Raw genomic sequence first — 23277 nt, 5'->3', positions numbered from 1 at the left:
CCCCGCAGGGACGGGGGAGACGAGATGAAATGATTGTTTCACATCTGTTTCCTTTCGTTCACTGCTTCTTCTGTTCGCTTTCTCGTGGACGTTCTGGGGGAGAGATCTTTCGGCGATCTCTTTATTGTTGTCTGAATCCCCAAAAACAAACAAAACAATACTTCTGAAAATACCCATGAAACAGCCCAAAAGTCACTCCAAAAGGGAACTCCCATTGGCCAAATGGATATGGCTCCATTTGATCTGGGCAACACCAGGATCTGACTCATTTTTGAAGCGAACTACGATGTGCCTACATGTTTACAGGGCGTTATCTCACCTATTTTCTTGCCACCTATTTTCTAGGGGAACGTTGCTGAATTCTTCTTCTCACTGCAGTTTTATCTGAGTTAGTTTCGCTTTTTGCATTTGGCTCATTTCGAAAAAAAAAAAAAACACCTCATTTGTAGATATTTGTGCATCCCATCCAGAGTGTGATTCTTCGCGTGCAGCTCCACGTGTGGACGGCGGAATATCATGTTCCTAGGCCTAGGATGAGGAGACGTTCTCAATATTTCTCGAGGAGGGGAGTGTTGCAGCCGTGTCACAAGGGTCACGGTATGTGAGTTCGCGCGCTTCTTGGTGGTGGTCTCGATGTTTTTCAGAGCTTCGGGTGTAGCTGTCGATGTAATTAATGAGGAATTTTATCATTCTGAATGGGAAAATATTTTTCAAGCGTTTAGGTATTCTGCCAGAAGGCAACAGTCTAATGACCTTTTGAGAGGGATTATTAATATTTTGGCTTCCTTTTCATAGCTTCGCTAGACGGATCGCCAAGAAAAGAGCTTCCGCTTCCGCTTCCTCTGTTGCTCGTGTAGAGTGGTCATGGAGCCACAACAATTTCCGGTAGTTTAACGACAATTGCCTGCGAACTTTCGTACATCCAGTCGTCGGCGTATACTGCGCTTTCTTGGTTTCGCAACTTTCCTGGAATGATTCTGATCCTGCTTGTCGACTGCCCTTGTGTAGTACAGTACTATGCTTTCGGCAGGGCGACAGGTTTTCTGGAGAGTGGATGGGCGGATGAGATGCCTATCATAGCGTCCAGTAGATTCTTCCCCAGAGGCGTGCCTATTTTCCAGAACATGGCCCATCCCGATTTTGTTTCAACGGCGGAGCAGTTCAAGCTTTCAGACCCACCGTACAGCATTTCCAGAAAAAAAATGCCGAGCGCACGTGAGCGTGCGCCTTGTGGTGAGCGCCCAGCTTCGGCCAGCTAGACCTCCGAGAACACTCTGCCCAGCGTTCGCGGCGTGATCTCCCCGGTGCTGTTCTCCTCGCCAGTTTCCCTTGCGTGGGCGACTGAAGTGTGAAGCACAGAAAAGCTCGCTCTAGGAGACGCCGATTTTGCGAAGCCGGTGGCCGCGAGTTCTAGCGCGTGTTATCGCGGACTACTTTGGAAGAGGTGTGGAAGCCTGCGGACCAAACTATCCGGGCCTGCCAGTCAGGCAGAACTTTCAGCGGCAAGTTCCCGTTCAGCGGCTTTCCCTTGCTGCCGGGAGAGTTGCCTCTATGATTGCTTGAAAGTGTTATAAAACCTAATTTAGGGACCTTCTTGGTGATCTTGAAGATTTTGGAGTTGAGGGCAACTTTTGGGGTTGCTGGTGAAGTTTTTCATTCGATTTTATTCACTGCGGGTAACTTTTTGCTACGGAAGGCTGTACGATATCCGGCTCAAGATCAATGCCTGCATAAGTCTTGTGGTTTATTTTCTCATTCCTGATCTTTTCTGTTTAGGCGTTTTACAACGTAGGCTAAAAGGCCAGAGACTTTCAGTATTTGTCGATTGTGAGATCGGCTCTGCCGCTTCTCTGTTTGGCCATGCCGATGATTTTTACGTGACACTTCTCTGTAATTACAGTGATGACAACTTTACCTATTTCAAGGGTAATTGTTTAATTAACTCTACAGCGTGGTGCCAGACATAGTTGGTTGGACAGAGTTTGGCGTGATGACAGCCGTGAGGAGTTCGAATAATAATTTTAAAATGCGTGCAAATAGATGCTACAGACTCGGTTTTATTTCTTATCAGGTGATACTTTGGTATATTTTTGCCATTATCAATGCCTTGCTTGGGTTCTCAGAGCCTTGTGTTAATCTTTTCCCCTTTTTGAGTTGGGTGACACAATGTTCGCGCTGGAGTCCGTTCTTCTGGGAGAAGCGCTAAGTTATGGTGGGCTGAGTTGCAGGCACGGCTGGCGACCGTGTCGCCGGACAATGCGATTACGGGCGGGGCGTATAACGAACTTCACTGCCGTGCGGTCAATCTAAAAATCACCTTCAAATAGGTCAGGATGTCATCCTAGAGAACGGTCACGGAGGAATCCTCCGCGTGGTCCTACAACCAGCTGCGGTGGCGCAGTGCCTACAGCGTTGCGCTGCTGAGCCAAAGAACATGTTGGCGTTATTTCCTAATGCCAACATGGTTTTAGAAAGAAATTGTTTGTGCAGAACTCAACTTGTATCATTGCTGTTGAGCAGGAGGACGCGGGTTCGATTCCCGGCCGCGGCGGCCGCTTTTCTGATGGCGGCGAAAAGCAAGAACGCCTTGTATACGAGTCGACGCACGTTAAATATCCCCAGATGGTCAAAATTAATCCGGAGCTGCCCACTACGGTGCGCCTCATCGCCTGCGTTGCGTTGTCGCATTAAACCCTACAATACATCAATCAACTTGTATCATTCACACAGAGACTAAACACCATTCTTGATCGTTGGCGTAGTATGTGAAAAGCTGTTGCTTCGCAAAGTACATGACCTTAATCTTGATTCAAACTTTTTTATTTTGGCTTGAATGTTTTCTTTATAAGCGTTCTCAGTTTGTTTCAGCCAACGATAACGTCTCACCATGAACGAGCGTCTCTTCTGGCGTCCCCCAAAGATTTGTTCTGGCTCCCCTGCTATTTCTTATCTACATTAACGACTTACTTTTATGCCTTACTTCTAGCATTCACTTGTTTGCCGGTGGCTGCGTCCTCTTTCGTGACAAATCTAATGACAACGCCCCACTAATCCGTCACTTCGATCTTCACGGTATTTCTGTGTTGGTGCAAAACATAGGTTATGAAACTTTACACCAGCAACTGAAAGTTTCTTCGTGTATCTAGAACTAACCATCTATTGCCCACTTCTCTGAATGATTCTCCGTTGGAATCTGCCAGCACTGACGTATAACTCGGAATCCACATTACTCCCGACCTTACTTGGTATGCGCATACTGCGTACGTTGACAACAATTGGGACCAAGATCCCAGCATTACAGCTTCTTTTCAAAGACGTTCTTTCCACACGGGAAACACGAAGATTTTGTTTAAAGAAACTCAATCTTTTAGGAAAGCTGAATTCACTCTTGCGACAGCATGAGCGTGAAATGCACAAACCGCACTTGCCGGAATGTACTGAATAACTGAAGCAATAGAAAGCAACCGATACTCAGTACAATTTAACATCATCACGTTTACCGAAGCGGACAATAATAAAACGTCCCGTCTAGGTCCTTCATCCCCAAAAAGCTCACAGCCTTTTCGTTTACAACCAGTTTTACTAAAAGAAGAAAATCAAACTCGCCCCAGCTCAGAAAAAACGACACGCACGAAATGGCTGTCACCTCCCGCTGTTTCGGCGCGCCTCCGTATTTACGTGCAACCGGGGATAGCGTAAACATATCGCGACTCGTTGTCGCTCTTTACGTTTGCATTCTGCAGTAAATACGGCACGGAATGTTACTCCGTTTGAAAACTTTGCGTAGAATTTCATCTCAGACGTGCCGCGTTTTGTAGTCTCATGTCAGTGCACATCCCACCCGGGTTGACGCAAGGCAGACGCTGCGTAGGCTACATTTTATTTAGCGAACACCGGTATTACAAGCCATTTATACATTCTGTCGAACTACTTTTATCCTCAATGAGTACTATACCAAACATCGTATATGGAACAGATATTCTTTAGAAAAACCCTGAGCAGCGGCGTGTCACCGTTAAAAAAATAATGGAACGTTTCTAGCACGATTTTCATTTTCACCGTACATTTAAATAGTGAATGACATTTAACGTGCGCATACTCGATTATCGGCAAGTTAAAGGAAAAATTCACATCGGCTTAGTCCAGCCTGTGCAATGCAGTTGTTTGGGGTCGTTAGTTCCAGCTTGTGTCCATGAGGGTTTTATTGGCTTTTCTCTAAACGTTATGCTCGTAGGTATGGAAGTGAAGTTAGAAAATTTGCCAAAAGGTTTATTAAATGTTCAGCGGAATTGGTTCGGCAAGTTAAAATTAAAATCTTATCAGTCCTGCTTTCATCCAGGGCATTTGACTGGCTTTTTGTTGTGCTTTGCTGTATTGAGATGAAGTGAGAAATTCTCTGATATATTATTTTTCTCAGTTTCAGAATATATTTCTATATCATCCACGGAATTTTGGGTTGCTTTTATGCATTCGTTATGTTCCCTAGTTCCCTAGTACTAAGGTGATGTGTGAAATCAATGGATACGTTCAGCGAAGTTCCTGTTCAGTTTCTGAATATATTGCGAAATAATTTATAGAATGGCGTATACTTAGCTTCAGGAATACGTGGAAAATCGCAATAGCGAATCAGTTAAGGAAGAAAGAACAATTTACATCGACCACATTTTAATTGCCTTCAGTCGCATATGTCAATAGCGACGATTTCTCTTTTCTTGACGAGACGCATGATGTACGAGGGTGATCGCGAAGAAAATAGACCATGTTGTCGAAAAAAAAGAGTTTCATCGACATAACTTAACAGCAGCAGTTATCTTTTTGTGTGGGTACGTGAATTACGAAAATCGTATTACTACCAATAAGGTTGAAGTAAACCATGGGTGAGAGCCAACAAACACGGTCGACTAGTTAAAAATTGGCGCAGAATTGATTTACAGAGAAAAGGGAAATATTGGGAAATCGCGAAAGACGTCCTCGCGCGATGGCGCCACGAAGTGGCGCCGTCAGGGCCGTAAACACAACTAGACTCGGCGAGCCAGAGGCTCAGCGTCAGTTGGAAAGAGCCAAGCGAGAACCTACGAAGTGGACGAGGCGGTAGATTACTTGGACGACCTGAGCCAGTTTTTCAGAAGACATCGCAAGAAAGCATCGTTTTTATTACGGATCCTGCGTGACGTTATTGCGCACCAGTCCGACGAAACTCTAATCGCGTGCGGAGAGACATTGGATGGATCCAACACCGCGCAACTCATTCGCTACGAACTTCGCAACAAGGCACCGTCGACATGGTACCGAGGCAACCTGTCCGCAGCCATGAACGCTCACGGGAATTTGGAAGCCCGATGTCCAAGAAGACGGCGACGAGTCAAGTCTATACCAGACCCGAGCATGCGGTCAGTCTTGGCGAAGTACGACGATTCGCGAGCGGCATCTGTGCAACGCAAAAGGAAGCCAAGAATATTTTTGAAGCAGTTGACAGCTACTCCCTATATTGTGAGTCGCTCCAGAGACCGGTACAATTTCGAAAAAATAACAAGTGTTCTCGTTGTACGCGCAGTACCGGGCAGCAGACCTGGCGGATATCAGTGAACTGTCTTCCTATAATAAATTGCACAAATTTCTGCCGTTCGGCATTACTTGCTTCAGTCGTCTTCTTGTGGTGGTACCGCTACGTAACAAGCAGCCCGATGAAATCATTCGAGGTTTCAAGGAGATATTTAAAACAATGCCTTTTAACGAACGCATGCAAACGGACAACGGCACTGAATTTTTGCCCAGAAATACTCATACATACTTTACCGACAACATGATAGATCATTTCAGCACGCACTCTATTTTCGTTCGTTGCACTCTGAGCGTGTGCAACGAACGACAAAAACGCGCTTGTATTGTTAGATGAGCGCTACTCGAACGAAAAGCTATGTTTCCGCTCTTCCGCTAATTCTAAGCTCGCACAATTCTAGTCGCCATAGGAGCCTTCACTGTTTCTCACCAGTCGATGTAAAACCCGAGAAGGAATTAACGTTTTTTGAGCAGCTTTACCCGCCAGCGAAACGCGTGACGCTGAGGTCATCGTTTGCAGTGGGAGGCTTTGTGTGTCTCCCGTTACAAAAGGGAGCTTTCGAGAAGTCTTTTAGGCAACAGTTTACGGACGAGGTTTAAAAGGCGAGCGAAATTGTCGTTCAGCACCATGGCATTACCTTTCGCGTGGTTGACCCGGATGATGCGAAAGTCTTGGGCACTTTTCATGTCAGTGAGCTTACCAAAACTGCTTTTAATCAAGGGGAACACGTGTGCGCTGTGGACCGAGTATTGGCGAAGCGCGGCCAAAGAGATGTAAAACAGATTCAAGTACGTCGGCGTGGCCTCAATAATTCCACCGAAAGCTGGATAGATGAAGCGCATCTCGCGCAGTCGGTGTATACGACTGTTGCATCTATCCGGCCTCGGGAGGGAGGAAATGCCGTTCACCATATAGGTGCTCAATAATGGCTTACTAGACGTAAGGTATGGCAATAAAAGGAAAGGAACGAAAACTTACTTACCAAATTCCCAGGTTCCTTTCCAAGTCCTAATGACGGTGCGATTGGGAAGCAAATAAAAGACTTCGCCGAGATTCCGCATGGTGATAATGCATTGCCGTCAGCGAGCCTTGCTACCCGCGCTCGGAGTGCTTACGCTCTGCGGTTTTGGGCTGTTATTTTCGGCTCCGTCCGCTCGGCGTACGAAACTGCACGCTTCTCGCGACGCTGCACGAAAACAAGAAGCGAAGCATCCGGTTTTACTCATGTCCGCTCAATGGGATGCTCGCAATTAGAGAGTTAATCGAGGGAGCGCCAACTGTAAAAGGCGTTAACCTGAAGCTAGAAGAAAGTGAGAATCCCGTTCGTTGCTTGGACACCGCCAAGAAGAACGGTACACGTTATCAGACTGGATGTCGCATTTCTGCTTCGTCCGAGTTATTCCTGACACTACGCACCCAAGTAACGTATGAACTTCGAAAATATATAGAAAAGACCCCTACCTTGTATCGCATGCTTGTCTTCGGAGGCCATCGCCAAGCTTGTAGCATTTGGCGACAAAATAAAGCTAATTTAAGACAAAGAAATTTATTTTTTGTGTCTCAATCCTCAAATTTGTTCCGACATGTAGACATTGCAAGTATTCCTTAACTTAATCTCTGATAACGGAGCTAATGTTTACCGCCGGCTCTTCCTCCCTCTTGAGCAAATCATGAGGATACCGATTCCTTGTTCTTTTGCTGAACATGTTCCTGTAAAATAGGGTTGGCCGACGCGGTAGCAGTAATGTCGCAACATGCACATCGTCGTAGCAACGATTGGTAAACTAGAACAGGTGTCTGCACCGGTGTGAAAATCCAAGCTCAGCAATTTCAAATTAGCCGCTTATCTCCCCCCATTCAGCGCGATCTAGCAAAGGCAGCGTCCGTAGCAACGCCGCTGTGGTAAAAACGAAATGTGTCTCCGGCGATGTCAAAACATGCCTCAGCAATTTCAAATTAGGCGCTGATTTCCCAGCATGCAGCGCGGTCTGACGACGGCAGCGTCCGTGGCAACGCTGCTGCGGAAAACAGTAACAATTGTCTCCAGTGGTGTCAAAACCCAAGCTTCGCCATTTCAAATTAGCCGCTAATTTCCCAGCAAGCAACGGGGCCTAACGCCGGCATGGTAACAGCGCGGCCGTAAACGGTTAACAAGCTTCTGCGGCGCTGTCAGAAGCCAAGCTCAGCCTTTTCAAATAAGCCGCTCTTTTCCCAGCATGCAACCCGACCTAACTACGGCTGCTTTCATGGCAACCGCGCAGCGCAAAGATCGCGACCTACGCTTTGCATCAGAATAATGACCTGCCTGTTGTGGAGCGACAGGAGAGACATGGGACTCGTAACGCAAGAGGCCCAGGTTCGATACCGGCCGAGCGGGGGAGCGATTTCCTTTTCACATCCTCTCCTTGTACTGAGCGGTCCGCCCACGTCGTCGGTAACGTGAAGGGGTAAGTAAAAGTTAAGACGGTGTTAATCAAAAACTGCATCTTTCCGATACTTCGACAGACGGCGCCACTCGGAAGATAAGTTCCTCCCAAAGAGGGCGCTCCGGCCGGCGAGCTCCTCCCGCTCAATCATAGATGGCGCCACCAGGTACTGATAATAATTAACAGGACGGCCACACCCCGGTTTCAAATTTCCCACGCTCGTCCCGGCATGCAGAGCGCGAGGGCGATGATGATTGATACTGTGACATAACCTCTTGCTGTGGCGTAGGACGTCACGTGCGGCTCAACCGCGTCCCACTTTACACTCCTGCCGCGACACTTCACTGAAGCCGTGTGATTATAAAGAAATCTGCAGAAATTAAGCGCTTACCTTGAGTTTGAGTTCTTTAAAGCCAAATTTGGGGTTTTCTAAATCCTGTGTGACCAATTATCCCCATTTACGCTATTATAACGATTACACGTGTTACTTAAGCCAAATCGGCATTTTTGTGAAAGTGCAGGGCGTTACACGGTTCAACATTTTTCGTATTTTTATATTTTCCCTGCAGTTTTAGTTTTTCAAAATTCTGTTGGATCAATTATCTTCATTTGCGCCATTATAACGACTACAGGTGGAACTTCCGCGAAATCTGAATTATTGTGTAAATGCATGACGTTACATGGTTGGCCATGTTCCGTGATGTTTTTAAATATTTTTGTTGTTTTTTAGTTTTTCAAAGTTCTGTACAACCAATTATCTTTATTTACGCTGTTATAACGATTACAGGTGGAAATTCCACGAAATCTTCTTTTTTGTATAAATGCAGGGTGTTACACTACAGTTCGTCATTTTGCGTAACTTTTGCATATTTTCTTTTTTAGTTTTTCAAAATTCCGTTTCTGCTATTCCTTTCCTTTAACGCTGTTATAACGATTACAGGTGGAACTTCCGCTAAACCTGTATTATTGCGGAAATGCAGGGCGTTATATGGTTTGCCATTTTCCGTATTTCTTTTTTTTTACATTTTCTTGTTTTTTAGTTTTTCAAAGTTTTGTTCTACCAATTATCTCCATTTACGCTATTATAACGATTACAGGTGGAACTACCACGAAATCTGCATTATTGTGGAAATGCAGGGCGCCATGCGCTCCTGGCCGTGGGGCAAAAAACGCTACGCATCAAAATGTGGAACAACTGTAAGCATTGCGTTTACACCTAATAGCCATGCAACATTTTTTTCCCAAATACCGGGTGATTACCATAGAAAGTTAAAGATTATGACCGTTGTAGTGTCCTACCTTGCTTCCATGTCTCATCGATTCACGCCCTTTAAGAGCCTGAACGCAGAAATGAGGTCTCACGGGCAACGTCAACATCAGCTGCAGTCGGGGCAATATAACAGGATTGAAGCAAGGACAGTTAGATTAACGGATTCTCGCTCCATGAAATCAGACAAAAGCGTTCGACTGGGCCTGGTTTCATTCCCGTCATGATACTCAAGAGGCAAGGCAACCGCTGAAAGGGCCAGTACTAGTGTTGACCAAGCAAGGAACCGCAAGTCTTATCTCCCTGTTGCACCGCGCGAAATCGACGCATTTCCCCCTCGGGGTGTTTTCTCCTAATCGCGTCGAGGGTTGAGAGCCTCGATAGGGACGATATTTTCCGTGGTCCCGGCAAAGAAAGGACTCTTCCTAAGAGAGCTACCGACAAACACCGGATCCTGGAGAGCGAACAAAGGCCCCTGGCGACCCGATAGCAGCTGAAATACTTTTTTCGCCCTTGTGTGCCGCGCTGTGCCGCGCCTCGGGCAATCGACTTTTCCCGCATGAAGCCACGGGCCTTGTCGCAGAAATGATAAAACAAGGACGCATAGTTGTGACTAGCATCGGCCTGGCTCTATTTTTTTCGATGGCGTTGATCACATCATAGCAACTAAAAGGAATACAAAAAAGCAAAGGATACATAAAATGACATCTATGTGAGACATGTTAGGGGAAGGGCTTCGCTAAACTGAAATTTGCGTCTGAGGATTAGTTTTAAGCTCGTCTTGGTTGATTACGAGGTGACCGTAGCATTTGTTTCGCGGCTTCCAAATGGGCGAATCAGGGAGGTAAGAAAAAGCGAGGCGAGCGTTGTTCCCATTTGGTGCCCACTTAATTACCAAAGCGGTTTAAAACTGTTGCGAGAAAAAAAATAACGGTTGTTTTATGGCGCTGTTTGCGTGAAACAGTGAGGGCCACGAAGTGGGTTCTAGAAAAGTGCACGATCCTTAGCGGTGTCATGCAAAGCAACAAGGCGTTGGTTCATTGTGTTTACATAACTGTTGAGCTTCATAAGTAACTTTTCCTGCTTTCTGGCGTGCAGGGAATGATATCGGATACGGTTTTTGTTCAATATTCCTGCACAGATGAATTTTTTGAAGAGCATGAAATTTGCATTTCGTTGGCCTGTTATATTTTGGAACATTTTTACTGTTAATGCGTAGTTGTTCTGTGACCCATCTCTCTGGGCTACTGCGCATTAACAAATGTCTAAACGTGTTCTGAACTAATTGACGTTTTTTCCTTTTAAGTGCGACTGACGGGGATGCTAATCACCGTTCTAAAGATGACGATAGTGCTCTCACCAATTCTTTTTTCTTTTGCGTAGACGAGCGGTTTTTAATTATTGGGCACTGCCAAGTTCCGGGCCTATGCAGCGTTAAATCACGTGAGAGCTAAATGTTGGCACCTGATGGTATCAGTCGCGGCAAAACATTCGCCTGGTCGTACACTCGTAGAAATGGGTTGGAGATATATTTCTGCAAATTATTACGGCGTAAACGTAACCAACCTAAAAAAATTGAACAAACAATGAATGTACCCACCGGCACTTTTAATGAAATCGCCGGAAGTATTGTTATACCTACCAGTGAGATGGGACCTTAAAAAAGAGAACAAGTAAAAAATGACCGACCCACAGAAAACATGATATGAGGGGTACTCTCTGCTGAAAATGTACTCATGGAGCTGCAAAGAACATATGCCATGCCAGTCACCAGACCACGGAGGAGATGTGCAAAAGAGGTAGGTAAAAGCAAATAAACCGCCATAACTTCCACGAAGTGTGTGAGTATTCGATATCTCCGAAAAATAACATCACGCATAAACCCTGCATCATCCTGTTCCACATCAAGTACTGGATTACTTACGGTCTGTTCAATATCGAATTTATATTGTTACGGGGAAGGTATTGTATTAACCAAAGGTATTTACAAGGGGGAGCCAGAGCAGAGTGTCCAGATTCACGCACGAACCAAGTCGAGAGCGATCGTCGTCGACTTCCTCTTCTAGCTGCTGAGCTCTCATCAGACCCTCTCTCCAGCACAGACACTGACGCATACCCGTCGGCTCAGTACATAGCCGAACATCCCCGTCACATAGCCCCCCGGCCGGGAAAGCACCGACTCGGTGCTGACTAAGGTGTTGCGTCCAAGCTGGGAGAATTGTAGGGCTTCAGCCGCAGTACATGCACGATGTCGTTCTTCGGCGGGGAAGACGATGTGGACGCTGCAACAGGAGTGATCTCATACGTCACATCGGTGACCTGCCGGAGGACCTTGTAAGGGCCATGATAAGGCGGAAGAAGCTTTTTAGAGAGGCCCACGCGGCGAGAAGGAGACCATAACAATACGAGCGTTCCAGGAGTATAATAGACGTTGCGGTGCTTAAGGTCATAACGTGTTTTCTGCGAAACCTGGGAGGCCGAAAGGCGGGCGCGGGCGACCTCACGGGCTAGAGTTGCTCGAGAAATAGCTTCGAATGCATATTCGGTCGGTGGAGTGATCGATGAGGGCATCAAGGTGTCAAGCGGCAAAGTGGCCTCACGTCCATAGAGGAGATAAAAGGGTGAAAAACCAGCCGTATCGTGGCGCGAGGAGTTGTACGCAAAAGTCACATACGGCAACGTCAAGTCCCAATCTTTGTGATCCGCGGAGACATACATAGACAGCATGTCCGTAAGGGTGCGGTTAAAACGTTCCGTAAGTCCATTGGTTTGGGGATGGTAAGAAGTGGTGAGCTTGTGTGTCGTGGAACTCAAACGAAGGAGATCAGCGACCACTTTGGATAAAAAGTATCGTCCCCGGTCGGTGAGAAGTTGACGGGGAGCGCCGTGGTGTAAAATGACGTCGTGAAGGAGGAAGTCAGCGACATCAGACGCACAACTTGTAGGTAGCGCCCGCGTAATAGCAAAACGGGTAGCATAGTCCGTTGCCACGGCAATCCACTTGTTCCCGGAGGTGGAGAAAGGGAAGGGACCAAGGAGGTCCATCCCTACACGGTAGAACGGTTCGCTCGGCACGTCGAGGGACTGTAAGGGACCAGCCGGTGCCGTTGTTAACCTTTTCCGTCGCTGGCAGGCGTCACAAGCACTGACGTAGCGTCGAACCGACCTATATAGGCCAGGCCAGAAGAAGCGCCGCCTGACGCGGTCATATGTGCGTGTCAGACCTAGATGGCCTGCAGTAGGTGCATCGTGCAGTTGATGGAGCACGGACCTTCTAAGGTGTTGCGGAACAACCAGGAGCAAAGCAGGGCCGTCAGGGCGAAAGTTGCGGCGGTAAAGCACCCCATCTTGTACTAGGTACGCCTGCAGCGAAGGATCGTGTGCAGATGAGCGCAGATTGTCTATGATCGCTCGTAAGGTGTTGTCACGACGCTGTTCATCCTCAATACGAATCAAATCAGAAATAGCCAGGACACAGGCGTCGGCGTCCTGGGCAAAGGAACCATGTGGATCGACGGGATGCCGGGACAAGCAGTCCGCATCTTGGTGTGTACGACCAGATTTGTAGGAGACAGCAAAGCAGTATTCTTGTAAGGTCAAAGCCCAACGCCCCAAGCGGCCCGTGGGGTCCTTTAAGGAGGAGAGCCAGCAAAGGGCGTGGTGGTCGGTGACAACTGTGAACGGCCTCCCGTAGAGGTAGGGACGGAATTTTCCTACGGCCCATACAAGAGCAAGACATTCGCGCTCCGTGATAGCGTAGTTCCGCTCTGACGACGAGAGAAGACGGCTGGCGTAAGCAATGACTCGGTCGCCGTTTGCTTGTCGTTGCGCTAAAACAGCGCCAATGCCGTGTCCACTCGCATGTGTACGGACTTCAGTGGGTGCCGCCGGGTCGAAATGTCTCAGAATGGGAGAAGCAGTGAGTATGTTTGTGAGTGTTTGGAAGGGTTCCGTTTGTTCTGGGCCCCACGAGAAGGTAGCGTTCTTGCGAAGGAGATCAGTTAGTGGCTGGGCGATAGTCGCGAAATTTCTAATGAAGCGGCGAAAGTAGGAACACAAGCCCACGAAGCTTCTGACGTCTTTGGGCGAGCGAGGTTGAGGGAACTCTCTGACAGCCCGAACCTTTTCAGGGTCGGGGCGGACTCCAGTGGCGTCAACTAGATGGCCGAGTACTGTGATCTCGCGTCGCCCGAAGCGGCACTTCTTGGAATTCAGCTGTAGTCCTGCTCGTCGGAAAACGTCAAGGATCGCCGCAAGTCGTTCCAGATGGCTTTCAAACGTGGGCGAGAAAACAATGACGTCATCAAGGTAACAGAGACAAGTAGACCATTTAAAGCCATGGAGCAGGGAGTCCATCATCCTCTCGAACGTGGCTGGCGCGTTACATAAGCCGAATGGCATTACTTTGAATTGATAAAGACCATCCGGCGTTACGAAAGCTGTTTTTTCGCGATCGAGCTCATCAACGGCAATGTGCCAATATCCAGTTCGGAGATCAATGGAAGAGAAGTACTTGGCCCCGTGTAGGCAATCCAACGCGTCGTCAATGCGAGGAAGGGGGTACACGTCTTTAGTAGTAACCTTGTTGAGGTGACGATAGTCTACGCAAAAGCGCCATGTACCATCCTTCTTTTTGACCAGGATAACGGGGGATGCCCATGGACTAGTGGAAGGCTCATAATGTCTTTGCGAAGCATCTTGTCCACTTCCGCTTGAATGGCTTGGCGTTCCGTCATGGACACCCGGTAAGGTCGTCGGCGTACGGGATTGGCATCCCCTGTGTGTATGCGATGCTGAACAGCAGTGGCCTGTCCCAGAGGGCGATCGTCAAAGTCAAAAATGTCTCTAAACGATGACAATAAATCACGAAGTTGCCTCGCGTGTAGAGTTGGCAGATCAGAGGCTATCATGGGTTTGAGATCGAGCGGCAGAGGTGAAGTGGGCTTGGCCGCGCGCTGACAGTCTAGGCCAGTGACATCGGCTAATGCATTCACCTCGCACTGTGAAATTGTACTTAGTGTAGCTAGCGACATTCCCTTTGGGATAACCTGCGGTGTATAGCCAAAATTGGTGAACGGCAGTCGGACGCGACCATCCAAAACCGTTACGACAGCGTGCGGCGTCATCGCATTACGCGCGAAGAGTACGTCAGCAAGAGGCGAAGCGAGGTAATCACCATCAGGGCCAAGGGAGGACAGTTGCAAGGACACGAGTGTAGTAGCTAGGGGCGGTAAACGAACGTCGGCTGAGGAACAGAAGTGCTGCCTGCGGACGTCGTCGTGGCCGTGATAAGGAGGCAGCTCTAAGTGAAGGACTCCAGCCGAACAATCGATGAGTGCTGAGTGGTCCGCGAGAAAATCGAGGCCAAGAATAACGTCGTGAGTGCATTGGTCTAGCACAGTAAACAACACGACGGTTTGTCGGCCAGCTATAGTAACACGCGCTGCACACATCCCTGCGACAGTGGGCGTACTTCCGTCAGCGACTCGTACAACACGTGAAGTGGGGTGCGTAAGCACCTTGCGAAGGCGGCGGCGAAGCTCCGAGTTCATAATCGACATATGTGCACCCGTGTCAATCAAGGCAGTAACGGCAACATCGTCAACTTGAATCTTCAGTAAATTTTTCCGTGTACAAAGCGTCAACAGAGGATTTTCGGTGGTCGTCGGACATGCAGCATCACCTCTGAGAGCTGCATCATTTAGTTTTCCGAACGGGAGTTGTTATACGGCGTCGGCGAAAGTTGACGCCGGGGCGGCTGTGGCGAACGGGACTGACGGCGCTGGGGCGGCGGCGATCGGCTGTACCGGCGGAACGGAGCATTGACGTCTACCGTTGCGGCGGAGGCGGTGGAGTAAAGCGACGAGGCATCTGATCAGGGTGCGTGTAGCTGGAAAGGTCTTGCCGGAATGAGAATTATGAACGCCTCTGGCAGTACCGTGCAACATGCCCGACTGCCAGAGGCAGTGGAAGCAAGTCGGCTTGTCGTCGGGTGTCCTCCATTCCGAAAGGTAGCGGCTACGATAGGTGGACGGTTGGTATTCATTGCGGCCGCCGTAGCTCGAGGAAAGGTGAGGCGCGTGAACGCCTGGGCCTCTCACAGCGCAAACCGGCTGAAAGGCGAGCTTGGCTACCTCTTCCCGAACGACCGCTTGGATCAGAGGGATGGACGGAAGCAGGCACGTTTCCGGTTGGGGAAGCGTCGTGGGGGCCATAGCCTCGAGCTCTCGTCTGATAAGCCTGGTCAGACTTCCCGTCGTAGCTGGGCTCATGTCAGTCTCCGGGGGTCGATGTTCGGAAAGACAACGATCCTCGCACGACGACGTTGGAGCGGTGTTTGGAAGTCGGGTAAAATTAGTAGTCAGGCGACGTCCTTTTGCCTGCTCAAACCGGCGACATTCCTTGATGACTGATTGCACGGTTGTGCAGTCCTTGCACATGAGTAAATTAAAAGCGTCGTCCGCTATTCCCTTGAGGATATGCCCGACTTTGTCCGCTTCCGCCATTTGGTCGTCAGCTTTCTGGCACAAGGATAGCACGTCCAGAATGTACGCCACATAAGGCTCGGTAGGGGCCTGTACACGGGAAGTCAGTGCCTTCTTCGCGGCGGTTTGACGGTCTACAGGGTTCCCGAACAGCTCGCGCAGCTTGGATTTACAGTCGTCCCAACTTGTTACCGTCTCCTCGTTAGTTCGAAACCACGTCCTGGCCGCTCCCCTCAGAGAATTATCCACGTTCGCAAGCATGATGGTGGGATCCCACCTGTTATGAGCGCTAATGCGCTCATACGTCTTCAGCCAGTCTTCAAGGTCAACATCATCTGTGCCGCAGAACGTGCCCGGGTCACGCTGCTGGGAGATAACGATGAATGGGGATGCAGTCGCGGTAGCTCCCTCGGGCGCCATCGTTGGTCGGGGAACTTGCCGTCCGCTGCGGAGCTCCGTGCTGTGCGTGTCGTACCCCGCACCTCACACCAAAAATGTTACGGGGAAGGTATTGTATTAACCAAAGGTATTTACAAGGGGGAGCCAGAGCAGAGTGTCCAGATTCACGCACGAACCAAGTCGAGAGCGATCGTCGTCGACTTCCTCTTCTAGCTGCTGAGCTCTCATCAGACCCTCTCTCCAGCACAGACACTGACGCATACCCGTCGGCTCTGTACTAAGCCGAACATCCCCGTCACAATATTGTACCAGGGGACCTCGCAAACAGTTTGTGCGATGACAGCGTATAATACGGGTTTGCTTACACATGCGGCGCTTTGTTCTGTGTCAGCTAACATATTTCGGCCAGGTACACCCAAATTCTCGGCATCGACTGCATAAAATAGAATGGAAAGGATAGATGCACATTCGGTATTGCCCTTATGTGTAATTTAGCAAGAAGGTCGTAATGCTTGGGGGAGCCGACAGCTTTGTTGCAGGCGAGAAAGCTCATAATAATAAATTAATAATAACTTAATGAACTTAAAATGGATGCGTTATTGAGGACAATTTACGTTTTTCGCTTCGAGTGTGCTTTCATTCCTACGTCCTTTCCGAAGGCCTTAGTGAAGTGGCAACACAATCTGATTTTTTTTTTTGGAGGGGGGGAGGGGGAACGGAAGACTCGCGGCGTACCTAAAGGCAATTTTCAAACCCCTTCAAAGGAAGCACATGCTCACCCCTAAATATTCACTGGTATGAAATACCGACCCCGCTATCGAAATTGTATGGTGTCACATACATCAGTGCGTAAGGAGTGATCAGAGCACGGACAGCGAAATTTTAGTTCACAGTAAATATAGTCAGAATGAATCAGCTAGCCAATAAACTGCTCGAAAATTCTTCTTGCCTGCTCGCGCTGCTCTAGAGTGACCCTGTTCGTGGTTAGGTTCCCCGAAGGGTCGACAGAGTTAACACACGGAAACTCTATGCAGGCGTGTATGTAGGCGATTGTAGGCGATCTGAGCCTGTAAGCAGCACTTTGTTTTTATTAACGCCACTGCAGGGAAGCCATTATTCTCGCCAAGCACAGAAGGGCGGCTCTCCCGGGGCTCCCGCGCCGAACGCGCCCGATAATCCGGAAGCAGCTTACGCCGAAACTCCCGCGGCAAACGCCAGCTAAAAAGGCAGGGAGGGACCTTTTTTGTGTTTGTGTGAAGGGGCGCCGGGCGGCGAAACTTTCGCGCGCCAGCGCATTGAAAGCCCTCGGGGTCCACTGCCGAGAACCCTTTTGTACCGCACAATAGCGGACAGGGCACAACATTTAATTCATCACTTCTGAAGTACTTGAGGCGACGCTTCGTGGCTCCCCGCACAATATCTGCCCACGCGCCGGTTTGGTAACGACGTATGGTTTGTCGAACATTTCAAAATGTAGTAAAGAGTTTTTGTTTTGCCCTCCAGGCAAACCTTTCCGCTCAGCACTTTATTTACCGAAACGCAATAATGCGGGCGGGTCGGCTGCACGAGCAGTCGAACACAATAAAACAGGGTGTTATGGCCGAAGCTTATTAAGGAAGAGAAGACGCTGGACTTTCGCTTGTGTACCCCGTGCTCTCTTCTTTAAAGGGGCCCTAAACAGGGTTCCAAAGGTTGCGATTTTACGCGCGCAAGCGATGGAGTACTATCCAAGGGACGTCCTGCGGCAAAAACGGTTTAAAAGCGTTGGGTATAAGCCGGAGTAACGATAATGGCAAAGGGCCAACGATAAAGCCTTAAGCTTTCACCCTCTCATCACGCCTGCAAAGCACTGTGGAAGCTGTGACATCACCGACCACCCACAAGACCACCTTGAGAAACAGGGCAATGCCCTTGCTGGTTCGAGATGCGCGCAGCCATTGGATCCGCGCATGGTTAGGCTATTTTTCTTTAGCTATTAGGGGAATGGTTAGGCTATTTGTCACTGCGGATAGCGAAGTTAACACGTGTAAATTTACGTGAGGAAGACAGAAAGGAAGAAATAAAGGAAACAAAGAAAAGAAAGGAAAGAGAAGAAAAAACACGCGCCCGCGTGTTTTTTTTTTTTTTTTCTTATGTCAATTTAAAATGTCAAGTTCGGTAGCCGCAGTTAAGAAAATAGCCTAACGATTCCTCTAAGCCTCCTTTGGAATTGTAGACTGCCGGCCTTTCTTTCTGTATATATATACATGCCCTAAACGTACCATAACAAGTTGTTTAAGGTGTGGAAAGGCAAAAAGAAGAGAAAGAAAACCGAAATACTGCATGAGCCCCTATCAGCCAACTAGCTCCAATCCCTCAAACGCCGTCAAGAAGCGGCGGCAGGCGGCGCAGCGATCGTGAAGCTGGAGATAGAGGTGTGCGCCGAGACGTCGGCGCGCCGCCGCCGACTGTTCTGGCCGCGCCGCCGCCGCCGACACTAACTGATCGGCGCGCCGCCGCCGCCGCCGCCGACGTATTGTTTCGGCGTGATCGGCGCGGCATTTACGTATATAGAATAAAAATGACTTTTAAAAATTAATCCAGCTTTGTTTGAGATTTCGTGTTTTGTTCAAATTTTTTTTCATGCCTCGGGCATTTTTCAATGTCACGTAGGAGAATAATGAAGCAACAGAAAACAAAAGCAACCCTGCTCTCCGCTCATCTGCGCATGCGTGTCGTCTCTAGCCAGAGCAACGTGGGATTGCCTAACTACTCTTTCGCGCGCAAAATGGCGCAACGAGAAGCAGCGGCCTCTGCTACGGTAGCCACGGCCTCGAAACGCCGGAATGACGGCTTGACGGTCGCGTGTACTGAGGTTGCGGATGGAATCGGCGACATATCTGCAACTTGTTGCGAGGAAGAAATTCCTGGCCCCGATGTGTTTAAGATGCCGATTGGAAGTTTTCGGATTGTTCCTTTGCATTCGAAGGGGAAGTCTAGTTTTGTTTGGAAACATTTTGGACGCCTAGCATACATCACGGGGGGAAAGCAGGAGACAGTTGGAACGGACTACTACTGCAAGAGCTGCTTGACCAACTCCTCAAAGAAGGAAGACTCAAAGCCTTTCGAATCGTAAGTAGCGCTCCTTTGTTTCTCTAAGTAACTGAACCGTTGGCTGGCGCCTCGTAGGAATTGTGAAATTTGTGAGACTTAATACCGTGCAGTGCGCTCCTCAGCTGTTGTGCTCGCGAGACCGGCTGCCGTTTTCGCGACCGTACATCAGGACGCCCGTCTAGAGTTCAGAGTTCACATACGTTGAAATTGACGGTGAAATGCGCGCATATCACCTCGCAGGAATTAGCATAGTTTCGGGTTCGGGTGAGGGGGCCGGGGGTGGGGGCGGAATTTCATAACGCCTACCAAGGCGCCTGCCAAACCGTTTGTTGTGAGCAGCCTAATCATTTAGTTGTGAGAGTTTAAATAATCGCCTGTTTCCTCCGCAGCTGCAACGTGAAACGCTACGCGAGCACCGTAAGCACGTCGAACATGCAGAGACACTTGATGGATGTCCATAAACTGCAAGACGACTGCAAGAAGGCGGCGACAGTCAAAGATTATTTCCGAATGGTTCCCAGGCGCAATGCGACAACGCCATCAAGAAAGAACTTGCTTGCTAGAGACTTGGTCCTTTTGATCGCCAGGGACCTGCTGCCTTTCAACATGGTGAATGGCGAAGGATTACAGGTTGGTGACAAATATAACACACTCTGTGCATTGATGTTCATTTTATGATATAATATAGGTCTGAACAAAAGTTACTTCATTTCTCCTCTGTAGGACTTCCTCATAAAGTATGAAGTGATCAGAGTGCCCCAAGAGCTCCCTGACCGGACGACCTTGTCGAGATCCGCCTTGGATGATGTTTACCGTGCCATGCACGGACAGGTGAAGAAGATGGTGGCTGAGGGTCTAGGTTCTGTGCCGTCACATACGATCTGTGGACCGACAACTCCAGGCGGCGATCCTACATAACGTTCACCTGTCACCATATTGACGGTAGGTTTAGCATGTTTTCAGTGCAGGTACCAATAAGCGCATGCCTCAACCCATGTAGTAACTTATGGCGCGTGCTTCCAAAATACTTTTTGAAAGTTTTAATTTACGTTATACTTACCTGAGCTTTCAGACAACAAGGCGAAAAAACCCCACATGCTTCGGTTTTGTTTGTTTTGTATCTTGAAAAATACATGTATTGTGTCATGAAAGCATTAAATGATCCCATTAATACTGGGCGAGTGCAGCGAACCCTGAAATGTGTTCAGTTTTGTTGAGGAGGTGAGAGGTTATAGCCAGGGAGTGATTTAGCGAGAACAGAATAATTCATGTAAGTATCCTGATTTAGATTTCTTAGATCTTTTTCTGACCACGCTGTTTTAGGTTGTCATGGTTGCTGTTTTTATTTCAGAGAACTTCGAGCTCGTATCGTTGACCCTGAGCACGAGACACATGACCGAGAGGCATACAGGCGCTGCCATCATGAATGAGTTTCAAAGGTGCCTCGAAGAATTCAACATGGTGGGAAAAGAAGTTTGTGCAGTCACTGACGCCGGCTCGAACATGAAGCGCGCAGCGAGTCTCGCATGCACGGAACATCACCTGTGTGTTGGGCACGGCCTACACAACTTGGTCATCAAGGACGGATTTGGAAGCGTCCCAAGACTCCACGATTTGCTGGTCAACTGCCGTGACATTGTGAAGACTGTGCATTGTTGTGGGACCCGTCCATTGTTGTGGGCGGGTCCCACGCAGTACATGCATATTTCAATACCGTTCTCACGTAGGTTTGGGGGAACTCTTTGGTGTTTCTACGCAGAAATGAAAACTTGAAAGTGAACATTTCGACAGACTTCTCAGTTCAGAATGAAATGAAAACATGCGACAGGCTTTTGAAGCTATAAAAATCAACATGCAGATGCCAGCACAGTGCCGGAGTAAGGAAAACACCTAGATACTTAAATTCACCAACAGTTTGCAACGAGTACCCGTCTATAGCGTAAAAATTTTTCGAGGCATTTCTTTTCTTCGTAAAACACATGTGTACAGGTTTTTTTCAGGTTTAATGACATGTGCCGCTTGTGACACCACAGCTGAATGTTGTCCAAATCGCGTTGGATGTAGCGGAACGATTTTTTTAATGGCTGGCCTTTTTTTAATTTGCGGTTCCGGTTTCGGCGCCGCCGGCGGCGCCGCCGCCAACAAAAATTGGCCGTGCGCCGCCGCCGATGAATACCCGGCGCCGCGCCGCCGACGCCGCCGCCGCCGACAAAAAACGACCACCACGCCGCCGCCGGTCAAAACCGACACGGCGCACACCTCTAGCTGGAGGACTTTACACCGGCTTCTGCGACGCATCGCGAAACCGGTGGAGGGTGATCTAGTGGGTTTGTACTGTCAACAGCGGAGCTATTTAGGCTTTTAGTTCCGTCGTCGATCGTTACCAGACAACTAAGTACCGGCGAGTCACCCAGGCTTGCGCATGAGCTCTGGCTATACGTGAGGAGCTCGCAAAAACAATAACAAGAATAAATACCGAGCGCATATGAGCGTGCGCCTGTGAGGAGTGGTACGCGTACCCCAGCTCGACCTTCGAGAACACTCAGCCCAGCGTTCGTGGCATGATCTCTCGCATGCTGTTTTCCTCGCCAGTTCACGTGCGTTCGCGCCTGAAGGGGGAGCACAGACGCCGATTTCCCGAAGCCGGTTGCCGTGGGTTCTAGCGCGTGCAAACGCAGTCCACTTTGGAAGAGATGTAAAAGACTGCGGACACAACGATGCCGGCCTGCCAGTCACGCCGAACTTTTAGCGGCAAGTTTGGAAGATAATGTGAGGTGCAACAGCCGGGTCTCTGACGAAGGCCGAGCGGCCGCCAGCTCGGCTGCTTCTCTAGCCTTGCACCACTAGTGCAAGCTGCGAAAATTGTTTTTGCGCCGCGCGTCACGCTCTGGAAGGCTATGGAACCTTTGACGCTTCGTTGTATACACTCCGCCCTTTCAGCGAGCCGTGCCTGAACGCTCCGTGCTTCCGTAAGAAGCGTTACTCCTCTCGAGTGATGTAAGCAAAGCAGGTTGCTGCTCCTGTATCGTCGCTGCTCATCCCTTGCCATGCAGTAAACGAGTTGCGTTTTGCTCTCGGCTCTTTGCCGTCAACACCAAGGCTGCTATCCTGCTCGCCGCTCGTTCACCACGCAACACTATATGGCGGAGGTGACGGAGCTCGGTACGGGGACGCCTGCGTCAATGTAACCGTGTATGTGCATGCGGGTGTGCCCGTGTGCGTGTGCGTGCGTGTGTGTGCATGCGTTTGTGTGCGTGCGTGTGTCCTGCAATCGGAATCGCTCACAAACGAACTCTGGTCCAGAACTTTTCGTGTGCATTTGTGACACCCTTTGTCGGTAAAGCTGTTCAAGCTGGGATTTAGCCTGGCTAGGGGTATGGCTCTGGGGTTGCTGTTTTATTTGCTTTTATTTTTATTTTTTCTATGCGTACGTGTGGTGCTGTGGCCTATTGGTTTTGCTCTTACCACGCCAGACCCTTTCTTGATTTAACACACTTTAGAAGAGGATATGTAGGGGATTTCTTGAGAAGAAAGAAGTTTCGAATGCGTGCTCATCAAAAAGTTCGAGGATAAAGTCAGAAACACAACCGCCTGAAACCAGCAGCGTCAAACCCGTAAGCAGCCTAGTCCCGGATCTTGGGCCAAGAGCGAAGGCTTGGCTGGCAGGCTTCCAGAAAGCGCACTGCACGGTGGCGATGTCGGTGCAGGCAGCGGGCACAACCTTCCGTGAGGAACGCGCAGCAATTACCGCGTTAGGAGCGCTTGTCGGGTACTGCCTCTCCCTCGCCGCTGTCACTGAGCTATGGCTGGAAATTGGGCAAAATGATTGCGGAATACTGTGCGCGTTGCCCCGCGTGTGCCTTTGCCTGGATGCGGCCTCAGTTTTCGAAAGCACGAAGAAGCACCTCCTTCTCGGCGAAGAACGCGTGGTCTGCAGCCATTACTCGCACTCCCGGTTCTTCTTGGTCATTACATTCTTTGAGAAAACGCTTTTTGCACACTTTTATTCACGGCAAGGGTTTGTCTTATGTGAATTACGTGCCTTGA

The 23277-nt window shown here is 49.0% G+C and overlaps 1 protein-coding gene and 1 long non-coding RNA gene across 2 annotated transcripts in view; both read left to right on the top strand.

Annotated features, from left to right (window-relative positions):
* Positions 1–23277, top strand: part of LOC144138022 (uncharacterized) — a 298058-nt gene that overhangs the window by 47618 nt on the left and 227163 nt on the right. The gene's annotated exons all lie outside the window — the stretch shown is intronic.
* Positions 18928–20084, top strand: LOC144166650 (uncharacterized). Its single transcript, XR_013321718.1, has 3 exons — positions 18928–19248; positions 19620–19860; positions 19954–20084. It is a non-coding gene; the product is annotated as an uncharacterized LOC144166650 (long non-coding RNA).

Source organism: Haemaphysalis longicornis, unplaced genomic scaffold, assembly GCF_048455015.1.
Source record: "Haemaphysalis longicornis isolate Haplotype H1 unplaced genomic scaffold, Haemaphysalis longicornis Haplotype H1 scaffold_1, whole genome shotgun sequence".
Classification (NCBI taxonomy): Eukaryota; Metazoa; Arthropoda; class Arachnida; order Ixodida; family Ixodidae; genus Haemaphysalis; species Haemaphysalis longicornis.
The sequence above is the reverse complement of the archived record's forward strand: the minus strand, read 5'-3'. Positions and strand labels throughout refer to the sequence as shown.